Here is a 14,357-nt window from a genome sequence, read left to right as displayed (position 1 = left end):
TACAAAGGAAAGATAAGAAGAATAGTAAGAGGCCAATATGGTTGCATCAGGAGCTGTTTAATGATCTGAAAAATCAAAAAGGAATCCTATAAAAAGTGGAAACGTGGATACATTGCTAAGGATGAATACAAAAGAATAGTGCAAGCATGTAGAGACAGAATTAGAAAGGCTTAGGCACAAAATGAGGTGCACTTAGCAAGGAACAGAAAAGGTAATAAGAAGAGCTTTTATAACTACATAAAGAGCATGAGAAAGACAAAGGAAAGTGCAGGTCCACTACTTAATGGGGAGAGCTAATAATCAATTACATCAAGAAGACTGAAATGTTTAATGCCTATTTTGCTTCAGTCTTCAATAAAAAGTTAACTGCGGCCAGATGCTTAACACAATCAATAGTAATAACAAGGGGGAAGGAACACAAACCTAAATAGGGAAAGAATAAGTTAATCAACATTTAGATAATTTAGACGTATTCACAGTGGCAGGGCCTGACAAAATTCACCCTAAGGAATTAGGTAGAAGCTATCTCAGAACCACTAGCAATTTTTTGTGAGAACTCATGGAGGATGGGTGAAGAACAAACATAGTACGTGTCTTTAAAAGGGAAACAAAGAGGACTCAGGGAATTACAGACCAGTCAGCCTAACTTCAATACCTAGAAAGCTACTGGAACAAATTATTAAACAATCAATTTGTAAGCACCTAGAGGACAACAGTGTGATAAGGTATTGGCAGCATGGATTTGCAAAAATAAAGCATGCCAAACCAAACTGATTTCCTTCTTTGACAGGGTTACTGGCTTAATGGATGGAGGAAAGCAATAGACGTGGTATATCTTGATTTTAGTAAGGCTTTTGACACAGTCCCACATCACATTCTCATATGCAAACTAGGGAAATATGCTCTAAATGAAATTACTATAACGTGAGTGCACAATTGGTTGAAAGAGCGTACTCAAAGAACAGTTACCAATGGTTTGCTTTCAAATTGGGAGGATGTCTCCAGTGGGATCTCACAGAGCTGTATCCTTGTTCTGGTATTATTCAATATTTTAATTAATGACTTAGATAATGGAGTTGAGAGTATGCGAATAACATTTGCAAATGACACAAAGATGGGAGGGGTTGCAAGCACTTTGGAGGACAGTATTAGAATTCAAAATGACCTGGACAAATTGGAGAATTGATTTGAAATCAACAAGATGAAATTCAATAAAGACAAGAGCACAGTACTACATTTAGGAAGGAAAAATTAAATGCATGTCTACAAATTGGGGCATAACTGGTTATGTGGTAATACTGCTGAAAAGGATCTGGGGATAGAGTGGTTATAACTGAATATTGGCCAACATTCAGTTGCAAAAAAGACAATCACTCTGTGGTGTATTAACAGGATTGTCATATGTAACTCACAGGAGGTAGTTGTCCTGCTCTACTTGGCAGGGTGGAGAATTGTGTCAAGTTTTAGGAACCACACTTTAAGAAAGAGGTGGACAAATTGGAGTAAGTCCAGTGCAGAGCAATATAAATGATAAAAGGGTTAGAAAACTTGTCCTATGAGAAAAGGTTAAAAAAAATGGGTATGATTTGTCTTGAGAAATGAATAGTTCAAATATGTTAAGGGCTGTTATAAAGAGGATGGTGATCAGTTGTTTTCCATATCCACTGAAGATAGCACAAGAAGTAATTATCTTAATCTCCAGCAAGCGAGATGTAAGGTTAGATATCAGGAAAATCTTTCTCACTATAAGAATAGTTAAGCACTGGAATAGTTTACCAAGGGAGGTTGTGGAATCCCATCATGAATAAGTTATAAGAATAGGTGAGATAAACACCTGTCAGGGATGTTCTAGTATAACGGGTCCTGTCTCAGAGTGACTTCTCAAGGTCCCTTCCAGCCCTATATTTCTATGACAGTTGGTTGCAGAGAATTAGTGTTCATGTCTGAATTGGAGAGAGTACTAATCTGGAGGTGTAATGGTAGCACAATACAGAGGCAGCAGTAGAAGGGAGAAGTGAGTTCTAGCTCAAATATTAATCTTTTGATTTACAGGTCAGCAAATGCTATGGCTTCTTTGGAGGCAGCACACTCAGCTCTTGTAATACCCTGAAGCTGATATATATAATATAATGCCAGGATCACATATCGATCGCACAGAAAGACTGAAAAGCTCAGTTTTTAAAGTTTTTATAGTCTGAACTCTTGCACAGGTGCTTCATGCAGTATGGTTGGTATAGGATAGTGATAGGATTTGGAGATATTTGCATACTATCCCTCTTGGCTGTGAGGAATGGTCTGCACAACTTGAATCTGACTCAAGCATGAGTGTGTGCATGTGTTTAAAAACAGAAGCACAATCAGGACTATTAGTGAGTTTCCTCACCTTGTTGAGATCTGAGTAGCCGGAGTGTTATTGCATACTTATTCAAAACAGTTGAACTCAATTTGCCTAATTTCAACTGATGGTCTTAAAAGGTCAGTTCATTCTCAGATATTATTGAGTTCATGTTTTGATTAGGAAAAAACTGATAAAGTGTAAAGAGAAGGAGCAGAAGGGAGCAAAAAAATGAATGAAGAAACAGGGAGAAAAATGGAGCAGAGTAAAAACAAAATAGATACAGAAGTAATGTATACTGTGATAAAGGAAGTGGAAAATAGGAAAGAAATATCCTGATGAAAATATAAATATACCATATGTACATAAGAATGGCCATACTGGGTCAGAACAAGGATCCATCTAGCCCAGTATCTTGTCTTCTGACATGGCCAATACCAGGTGCTTCAGAGGGAATGAATAGAACAGGTAATTATCAAGTGATCCAATCCGTTGGTCATTCCCAGCCTCTGGCAAACAACAATCCCTGCCTATCCTGTCTAATGGCCATTGATGGATCTATCCTCCATGAACTTATCTAGTTGTTTTTTGAACCCTGTTATAATCTTGGCCTTCACAACATCCTCTGGCAAGGAGTTCCACAGGTTGACTGTGCGTTGTGTGAAGAAATACTTCCTTTTGTTCATTTTAAACTTGCTGCCTATTAATTTCATTTGGTGACCCCTAGTTCTTGTGTTATGAGAAGGAGTAAATAACACTTCCTTTACTTTCTCCACCCAGTCATGATTTTATAGACATCTATCATACCCCCCTTAGTCGTCTCTTTTCTAAACTGAAAAGTCCCAGTCTTATTAATCTTTCCTCACATGGAAGCTTTCCCCTATCCGTAATCATTTTAGTTGCCCTTTTCTGTACCTTTTCCAATTCCAATATATCATTTTTGAGATGGGGAGACAAGATCTGCATGCAATATTCAAGGTGTGGACGTACTACGGATATATAAAGAGGCAATACAATATTTTCTGTCTGATTATCTATCCCTTTCCTAATGATTCCCAACATTCTGTTAGCTTTTTTGACTGCCGCTGCACATTGAATGGATGTTTTCAGAGAACTATCCACAATGACGGCAAGATCTCGTTCTTGCATAGTAACAGCTAATTTAGACCCCAATATTTTATCTGGATAGTTGGGATTATGTTTTCCAATGTGCATTACTTTGCACTTACCAAATTCAATTTCATCTACCACTTTGTTGCCCAGTCACCCAGTTTTGTGAGATCCCTGTCTAACTCTTCACAGTTTGATTTGATTTAACTATCTTGAGTAGTTTTGATCATCTGCAAATTTTGCCACCTCACTGTTTACCCCTTTTTCCAGATCATTTATGAATATATTGAACAGTACTCATCCCAGTACAGAGCCCTGGGGGACACCACTATTTACCTCTTTCCATTATTAAAACTGACCATTTATTCTTACTCTTTGTGTCCTGTCTTTTACTGTTACTGATCCAGGAGAGGATCTTCCCTCTTATCCCATAATCGCTTACTTGGCGTAAGAGCCTTTGGTGAGGAGCCTTGTCAAAGGCTTTCTGAAAATCTAAGTACACTATATCACCGGATCACCCTTGTTCACATGCTTGTTGACCCCCTCAAAGAATTCTAGTAGATTCATGAGGCATGATTTCCCCAAAAAATGGTGTGTCTGATAATTCTGTTCTTTACTATAGATTCAATTAATTTGCCTGTTGCTGAATTTAGGTTTACCGGCTTGTAATTGCCAGAATTGCCGTTGGAGCCTCTTTTAAAAATGGGCATTATATTAGCTATTCTCCAGTCATCTGGTACAGAAACTGATTTAAATGACAGGTTACATAGCACAGTTAGTAGTTCTGCTATTTCACATTTGAGTTCCTTCAGAACTCATGGGTGAACTCATCTGGTCCTGGTGACTTATTACTGTTTAATTTATTAATTTGTTCCAAAACCTCCTCTAATGACATGTCAATCTGGGACAGTTCCTCAGATTTGTCACCTGAAATGAATGGCTCAGGTTTGGGAATCTCTCACACCCTCAGCCATGAAGACTGATGCAAAGAATTCTATTAGTTTCTCTCCAATAACCTTATCTTCTTTGAGTGCTCATTTAGCATCTCGATTGTCCAGTGTCCCCACTGGTTGTTTAGCAGGCTTCCTGCTTGTGATGTACTTACAAATTTTTTTGCTGTTACTTTTTGAGTCTTTGAGTTGCTGTTCTTTAAATTCTTTTTCGGCCTTCCTAATTATATTTTTATACTTCACTTGCCAGAGTTTATGCTCCTTTCTATTTTCCTCAATGGGATTTAACTTCCACTTTTTAAAGGGTGCCTTTTTGCCTCCAGCTGATTCTTTTACTTTGTTGTTTAGCCACGATGGCACTATTTTGGTCCTCTTACTGTGTTTTTAATTTGGGGTATACATTTAAATTGAGCCTCTGTCATGGTGTCTTTAAAACGTTTCCATGCAGCTTGCAGGGATTTACTTTTGCACTGTACCTTTTAATTTCTATTTAATTAACTTCCTCATTTTTGTGTAGTTTTCCCCTTTCTGAAATTAAATGCTACCGTGGTAGGCTTCTTTGGTGTCCCCCTCCTCCAAGGATGTTAAATTTTATTATGTTATAGTTACAGTTATCAAGCAGTTCATCTATATTCATCTCTTAGACCAGATCTTGTGCTCCCCTTAGGACTAAATTAAGAATTGGCTTTCCTCTTGTGGGTTCCAGGACTAGCTGCTCCAAGAAGCAGTCATTAAAGGTGTCAAGAAACTTTATTTCTGCATCCCATCCTAAGGTGACGTACCCAGTCAATATGTGGATAGCTGAAATCCCCCATTTTTACTGATTTTTTTATTTTTATAGTCTCTCTAATCATCTGAGCATTTCATATTCACTATCACCATCCTGGTCAGGTGGGCGGTAGTATAACCCTACTGCTATATTATTATTATTGAAGCATGGAATTATTATCCATAGAGATTCTATGGCACAGTTTGGTTCATTTAAGATTTTGATTTCATTTGACTCTATGCTTTCTTTCACATATAGTGCCACTCCCCCACCAGTACGACCTATTCTGTCCTTCCAATATATTTTGTATCCTGGTATTACTGTGTCCCATTGATTATCCTCATTCCACCAAGTTTCTGTGATGTCTATTATATCAATATCCTCATTTAATACGAGGCACGCAAGTTTCCCCATCTTAGTATTTAGACTTCTAGCATTTGTATATAAGCACTTTAAAAAATTGTCACTCTTTAGCTGTCTGCCATTATGTGATGTCATTGAATGGGACACTTTCATTTGACTGTTTCTCATCAGATCCTACCCATATTTTTTCCTCTTCCATCCTCTCCTCCTTTCTAGGATATAGAGAATCTCCATTAATAGATCCTCCCCTGAGGGATGTCTCTTTCCATACCACATGATCTTCCACAACTGTCAGCTTTCCTCCCGCCCCTAGTTTAAGAACTGCTCTATGACCTTTTTATTTTTAAGTGTATATTCTCTACTGAGCCCCAAATGTTCTAGCCATGCTTTTGAGAAATGTTTGTACTCTTACTACACAACAAAGGCTGCCCCATAGCTAGAAAATGTGCTTTTGTTTTATTTTAATAACTCTTGAGAGTGGGAATGAGGGGTACAATTAACAACATGGCCTTAAATTACAAGGAAAAAAGGAAGTCTGTGAACTCAATATAGTATTTTTTTAAACCCACAAATAGTTTGAGAGATTCACAAAACCTCAAACACCATAAGTTTCATGCATTCCTATTGCATAAAATATTGCTTCTCACTCCGTATTGTGCCTGTCCACTTTCTTGTTGTAATTAAGTCTTATATTGAAATTTTAATAGCATTCCACTCTGAGATTCCTGAAAAGAAAACTTCTTATGGACAGATAGGCCTAAACTGCAAAATTCAGATCCAAATGTTGATCACCTCAAAGACCAAATGTATTCTGATATGGCTTCAACCAATTAGACACAAAGGGAGTAATAGTGAAATCTTCAGACTGAGTCGAGATTCTGAACTCCCACCAAAATTTGGGGGCCAAAGGACTGTGGTTAAGACCTATGTCAGATTTTAATCTGCTAATAAGAACAAAGTAGGTAGATACTGTGAAGAAAAATTCCTGTGAACTCACAACAACTAGGAATATTGGCATACTGGTTTAGTTTTGTGGGGTTGCTCAAGAATAATTGTAAAGCATATTGCTCAGAATCCCAATTAAAGTGATAAAATGACAGGAAATCACCCGAAAATTAGTTCGTTTCTTACAGTATCACATGAGCATATTTACAAACACATGACACATCTCTATCAGGATGAATCTCCTACGAATTAGTTATGAATGATGCAAAATGATAGTATATCATGCTCTCACTATTATGGTCCAAGTACAGCATTTGTCCAATAGGATTGTCTATTAGAATGATAAGTTTCCATTTACCAGAAGATATTTAAAAAGCCCATCAACATCATTTTCACAAGATTAATAAAAAATTAATGATGCAGACAGAATCTAATAATCTGGTTAAATATTAATTTTCTATTTTCTATTTTTTTAAGAGCCTCTCTGCTGAACTTTAACACCTTCATCTTACTGACAACATCACAACCCATGTTGCATTACTAATTCTCCCAGTGGTCTCATATACATATTGAGGTTCACAACCCATGGGGCTGAACAACTACCCACAGTAGTCCTCGTAGGCAAAGCTTAGCTGAGCTTCTCTGAAGTGATATAGTCCACCCACTGGGGAGCACAAGCACGTGCACCATTCCTCTGGTCAACAGCTGGCAACCTAGTCTCCAGAAAGTGATGGTTGCACTAATTCCACCACTAATATCTCCTTGAGCACTTCAGACAGCTACCCCTGACAGAAGGAAATATTTACTCAAATTGAGTAGTATCCTGTGCCACCAGTACTCTCACTAACATCAGTAGGGCTGTATGCAGAGTAAAATGCTAATCAACCTGAATGAGAGCATCAAAATATGCCCAAGGGAGGTATTGACAATCTCAAACAACAATGAAACAAATGTCCGCTCTTTAACTTTTTTAAAGGCAAAGAGAGGTTTCTGATGTATTTTATGTGTGGACATAAAAATAGAGATAGGATGAATCACTTTTTATTGTCTGATACTGAATATTATGATACATTGTTGTTGGATAACACATCCAAATCTGAGTAGTAAAAGACACATGGCACAAAAATCTTCCCTCTTGCCGAACATCATGGGGTTGGTTACTCTGTGGATTTTAAGGTGTGAATCCAAGACACAGATGCTCTGCCTGGATTTAATCTCCAGTAAACATATGGATTTCTGCTGACTTCCAATCCACAACCGACACAATGGAAAGGTTCTATTCTGCTCTATTCTATTCTGGTTACTATCTAGCCTTCATAACTGTAGTATCTGAATGCCTTCCAACAGTACATTAAGCGATGTGACTAATATCAGTCTCAAATGGTTTGTTCTCTCTCTCATCCTCTTCTCATGGGGAGAATTGTGTGTGCAGTGCAGTGTTTTGTTTTGTTGTTCTGGTAAAGGCTGGTTATTTTTTTGTATATGCTGCTACGTGTTTATATTAGAAAAGTCCAGGCACTTGGAGCAGAAGGCAATGATGTTTGTCAGGATCTTCGTTCCTATGGTAGTTCATTCCACAGTCTCAGATGAGACACCAAGAAAGATCTCTCTCCTGCACAAGTAAGCTTTATCTTTACGATAGAAAGTTCCATTGTGTCTGAGGTTAGCTTGACCCTGGTGAGGGCAGGAAGACCATGACAGCTATGAGAGAGACATATTGCCAGCATTAGGGCAAATGGACAAGAGTAGGTCTGTCTCCCTGTGGAGATGCTTTGGCCCTCCTTGTAGCCCCTGAGAGCCACAGGTTTTGCTATGGGCCTAGGGTCATGTGTGTGTTTGAATGGCAGTATCTCAACGTCTTCTATGGCCATATAAACTCTGCCCACAGACTGGATTAGGCGTTGGGAACTCTTCTAGTTGAAATGCTAGGCTTCCAATGTAAAACCACCTCTCCCATGGGTTTCTGCATAGAAGAGAAAGATACTATCCCAAATACAGTATACAGTGCAACAGATTAGTTGGAAAACCTGCTGGAGAACCAGAGTAGCCATTAGTACTTTAAGTTAAGTTTGAGGACATCGTTCTTCAAAAAGGAACCAGTGTCTGTTGTCAGACTTCACTTCCAGATGATCAGGCACTACGGCGACAGGTGCAGTATAAAAGCCTATATATAATAAAATTCTTCAGCACAGCCTGAAGATTCTGAACCTAAACCAACAAGATGAGCCTCTTAGAAGACACATTTCTGAGAAGAACTCTGATGAAAGGCAAAGCCAGGTTTGCAAGAGGTGGAAGTCCAGTTGCATTATACAAACCTCACTCAACAGTACCTACTTTGCACTGAAAGGGGTGGTTTGTCCAGCTCAATGGAAGCTTAATTGTGGGACAACTTAATCTGAGAGTATTGGGGTCTGAGAGTCAGTCATAATCTTTCCCGAGAACTTCCTATACTTGAAGGTTCCAAGCGGGCTCTCTTAACTCGGAGTTGGATTTTTTTTTTTTTTTGGCATGGTACTTTATTCTGCTTTCTCTGGTATTTGTCTCTGTATTTCTTTTCAGTCAGCCTGTATTTGACAGCTCTGGCACTGTTTCCCTTAGAGTCCACATTGGAATACTTCTTAGAAAGGGAAGATACATTTTTCTTTTTCATGCCACTGATGCCTTGATTCAGCACTTCCACATCAACCTGGAAAGGCAGGAAGTTTGCAGGTGGCACCAATACAGACAGGCCAGCTCGCTCGTTCTCTTTTTTCCCACCAGAACGCAATATGCGGTGTTCTACCTAATTGTTGTATTGAGGGCTGCTTGAAAGAAAATTGGGTTTGTGACAAAATGAATTTTTTCATAAATAATGTGTGTTTTCAATAGAAAATGTCCATCTTTTTGTTGGAAAACCCAACACCTGAAAACTTTCAGTCAAAAACTGAAAAAAAATTATTTGGGAATGCCACCATCGACCCTCATGAAAGTGGCAGTTCAGATGCCTCATGCCCCCATTCTTCTCCCTGGTCCAGGTTCCTCAGCTGGTCTGCATCTCCCAATGGATAGTAACCCGGCACTCCTATGATGCATCACGGTGGCAGAGCCAGTGGGGAGACCATGATGTATCATGTGAGATGGTTCCAGTCAGGGAGTAAGGATAATGTGGGTGTGACGCACCGAAGATACAACTCCCATTTCCAAATCCACATTTTCAATTTACAGCTGAAAGTTTTCTGCTGAAATATTTAGACTTTCAATTTTTCACTGAAAAGAAAAATATTTCTGCCAACTCTCCCCCCACCCTGACATTTTCTAATCAGCTCTAGCTGTATCCTAAGAAAGCTGTTCCTAGGGAAATCCCATTTGTGCTTGTACCCTGTAGCATTCAGAAACAGCTGCTGAAAAATGCTTTAAAAGACTGATCAGCTTCTGTCTGTTTCTAATAAAGTGTCATTAACAAAAGTTGAAAGCTGTGGCTAGACTATTGCAAGCTACACTGTACATCTCACAAGAGAGGCATGACCTAGTGGTTTTAGTAAAGGAGTGGAAACCATGAACTCCTGAGTTCTAATCCTCTCTAATCACAGACTCTCTTGGTGAGCTTGGTGATCTAGTCGCTGACTGCTCCTGCTTCGGTTCCTTTATCTGTATAATGGGGGATAATAGCCATAGAAATGTAGGACTGGAGAGGAACTAGATAGGTCAGCTAGTCTAGTACCTGGCACTAAGACAGGACTAAGTATTACCTCGGCCATTCCAATCGGTGTTGTCTAACCTGTTCTTAAAAACCTCCAATGACTGAGTTTCCACAACCTCCTTAGATAATTTGTTCCAGTGATTAACTTCTTTTACAGTTAGGAAGTTTTTTCCTAAAGTGTAACCTAAGTCTCCCTTGCTGCAATTTAAGCACATTACTTCTTGTCCTGTCCACATTGGTTTATTACTCTCCTCTTTATAACAACCTTTTATGTATGTGAAGACTTAACACATTCCCCCTCAGTCTTCTCTTCTCCAGACTAAACAAACCCAATTTATTCAATCTTTCCTTGTAGCTCATGATTTTTAGACCTTTAATCATTTTTATTGTTCTCCTCTGGACTTTCTTCAGTTTGTCCACCTCTTTCCCAAAGTGTGGTGCCCAGAACTGGACATATTATTCCAGTTAAGGTCTTACCACTGCTGAGTAGATTTGAAGAATTACTTCTTGGCTCTTGCTTACTTCACTCCTGCTAATACATTCCAGAATGACGTTTTCTTTTTTTGTAACAGTATTACATTGTTGACTAGTATTTAGTTTCTGATCCACTAAGGGAGTTGGCTGAGGTGATTTCAGAGCCATTGGCTATTATCTTTGAAAGCTTGTGGCAACAGGGGGAGGTCCCTGAGGACTGGAAAAAAGCAAATATAGTGCCCATCTTCAAAAAAGGGAGGAAAGAGGATCCAGGGAACTACAGACCGGTCAGCCTCACTTCAATCCCTGGAAAAATCATGGAGCAGGTCCTTAAGAAATCCATTTTAAGGCACTTGGAAGAGAGGAAGGTGATCAGGAACAGTCAACACGGATTCACCAAGGGAAAGTCATGCCTGACCAACCTGATTGCTTTCTATGATGAGGTGACTGGCTCTGTGGATGTAGGGAAGGCGGTAGATGTGATATACCTTGACTTTAGCAAAGCTTTTGATACTGTCTCTCACAGTATTCTTATCAGCAAGTTAAAGAAGTATGGGTTGTATGAATGGACTATAAAATGGGCAGAGAACTGGCTAGAGCATAGGGCTCAACGAGTAGTGATCAATGGCTCCATGTCTAGCTGGCAACCAGTCACAAGCGAAGTGCCCCAGGGGTCGGTCCTGGGGCCGGTTTTGTTCAACATCTTCATTAATGATCTGGAAGATGGGGTAGATTGCATCCTCAGCAAGTTTGTGGATGACACTAAGCTCGGGGGAGTGGTAGATACCCTGGAAGGTAGCGATAAGATACAGAAGGACCTAAATAAACTGGAGGATTGGGCCAAAAGAAATCTAATGAGGTTCAACAAAGAAAAGTGCAGAGTCCTCCACTTAGGAAGGAAGAATCCCATGCACAGCTATAGACTGGGGACCGATGAGCTAGGCAGCAGGTCTGCAGAAAAGGACCTGGGGGTAACAGTGGATAAAAAGCTGGATATGAGTCAGCAGTGTGCCCTGGTTGTCAAGAAGGCTAATAGCATATTGGGCTGCATTAGGAGGAGCATTGCCATCAGGTTGCGGGAAGTGATTATTCCCCTCTATTCGGCATTGGTGAGGCCGCATTTAGAGTATTGTGTCCAGTTTTGGGCCCCCCACTACAAGCAAGATGTAGACAAGTTGGAGAGAGTACAGCGGAGGGCAACAAAAATGATTAGGGGGCTGGAGCACAGGACTTATGAGGAGAGGCTAAGGGAACTGGGCTTGTTTAGTCTGCAAAAGAGAAGAATGAGGGGGGATTTGATAGCAGCCTTTAACTACCTGAAAGGGGGTTCCAGGGAGGATGGGGCTAGGCTGTTCTTGGTGGTGGCAGATTACAGAACAAGGAGCAACGGTCTCAAGTTGCAGTTGGGGTGGTCTAGGTTGGACATTAGGAAAAAGTTTTTCACTAGGAGGGTGGTGAAGCACTGGAATGGGTTACCTAGGGAGGTGGTGGAATCTCCATCTTTAGAGATTTTTAAGCTGAGGCTTGACAAAGCCTTGGCTGGGATCAGATAGCTGAGGTTAGTCCTGATTTGAGCAGGGGGTTGGACTAGATGACCTCCTGAGGTCCCTTCCAACTCTAATATTCTATGATTCTATGATTTTATAATCCCCAGAACCTTTTCCGCAGTAGTCCTTAGACCATCATTTTCCATTTTGTATTTGTGAAATTAATTATTCCTTCATAAGTGTAGTATTTTGCATTTATTCTTTTGAATTTCATCCTATTTATTTCAAACAATTTCTCCAGTTCCTCATGATCATTTTGAATTCTAATCCTGTCCTCCAAGGCACTTGCAACCCCTTCCAACTTGGTATCATCCACAAACTTTATAAGTGTACTCTCTATGCTATTATCCAAATCATTTATGAAGATGTTGAATAGAACTGGACCCAGGACAGATCCCTGCAAGAATCCACTGATATGCTCTTCCAGCTCGATTAAAAACCATGGATGATTATTCTGAGTATAGTTTTCCAACCTGTTTTGCACCCACCTTATAGTAGGTTTGTCCAAACTATATTTCTCTAATTTGTTTATGTGATAATCATGTGAGACAATATCAAAAGCCTTACTGAAGTCAAGATGTGTGACATCGACTGCTTCCCTGCCCCCCTGCAAGGCTTGCTATCCTGTCAAAGGAGGATATTAGGTTGGTTTGACATTATTTGTTGTTGACAAATCCATGTTGACTGTTACTTATTATCTTATTATCTTCTAGGTGCTTACAAATTAATTGATTGAATATTTGCTCCATTATCTTTTTGGGTAATGAAGTTAAGCTGACTCACTTATAATTCCCTGGGTTGTCCTTATTCCCCTTTTTATTGATAGATATTTTTATTTGCCCCTTTCCAGTCCTTGGGTATCTCTCCTGTCATCCATGAGTTCTCAAAGATAATTGATAATCAAAGAGATCTCTTCAGTCAGTTCCTTGCGGATTTGAAAACAGATAACTTCTCTAATTCTTAGGCAGTTTTTAAAAGAAACATTATTATCTCCTGAAATCTTTTTTCCCCTTAGACTTGCTTCCCAAGGGACCTTACCTACCAATTCTTTGAGTTTGCTAAAGTCTGCCTTTTGAAGTCTCTTGGCTTTATTTTGCTGTTTACCTTCCCATCATTCCTTAGAATCATGAACTCTATCATTTTATGATCACTTTCACCCATGATGCCTTCCTCCATCAAATTCTCAACTATTTCCTCCCTGTTTGTCAGAATTAAAATTAGAATAGTTTTTCCCCTACTTGCTTTCTCCATCTTCTGTAATAAAAAGCTGTCTCCAATGCATTCCAAGAACGTATTGGATAATCTGTGCCTTGCTGCATTGTCTTCCCAATGGAAGTTTGCATAGTTGAAGTCCCCCATCACTTTCAAGTCTTGGTAGCTATCTCAGAGGGATGTTGTGAAAACTAATTAGTTAATGTTGGTAAGTGCTTTGAAGATTAAAAGTGCTATATAAGTGATAATTAGTATTTCAGTTTACAGCCAATAAAGCTTTTACTATGTATGCAGAAATATCAGACTATCACGCGCATATTATCTGAAGCAACCTGTCATTTATTAAGCATGCTTGGAGAAGCAGCCTATTGTCAAAAGTCTTGCCATGAAAAAAACACATATCTTCTTTCGTAATATTCAGTGATCCAGGGGGTTGTGATTGAGAAAAGACTAGTTGATGGTCATTGTGTTCTGGCCCGTCATGTCCCTTGAGACTGAAAAGCTGCTGTTTTGAATGTTAACATTATTTAAAGGCAAACTCAGTGATGTATGTCTACAATCACAATATATGGATAGAAATCTGGGTGGGGAAAATTTAGTGCTGAGGTTTTTACAATTATATTAGTTGCCCAAAGCCCAAATCTTTCATGGCTGAAATGGACTACTTATCCATCATTCTCTTCAGGGAATCCATCCTAAACGGCTTCTTGAAGAAACCTTTCTTCTTGCTGTTTGTGGTTGGAATGAAATTCTGAATTCTCTCTGTTATCACTTTTCATGATTCTATTATATGCTTCCAGATGCTTAGTGTTAACTTGCTTTCTCTAAGCAGATGTATTATAGAGTAGCCAGACATAACATCCCATTCCCTTAAGAAATGTCTGCAAGACAGAATTTACATTTAGCTTTAGCAGGTTTACTTTGACTTATCCAGAAAAATCTTCAATACACATAATCAAGCTCCACTGCTTCT

The sequence above is a fragment of the Emydura macquarii genome, unplaced genomic scaffold (assembly GCF_026122565.2).
Source record: "Emydura macquarii macquarii isolate MOO-44397 ecotype Brisbane River unplaced genomic scaffold, CSIRO-AGI_Emac_v2 contig_2768, whole genome shotgun sequence".
Classification (NCBI taxonomy): Eukaryota; Metazoa; Chordata; order Testudines; family Chelidae; genus Emydura; species Emydura macquarii.
This window is presented reverse-complemented; position numbering follows the sequence as displayed.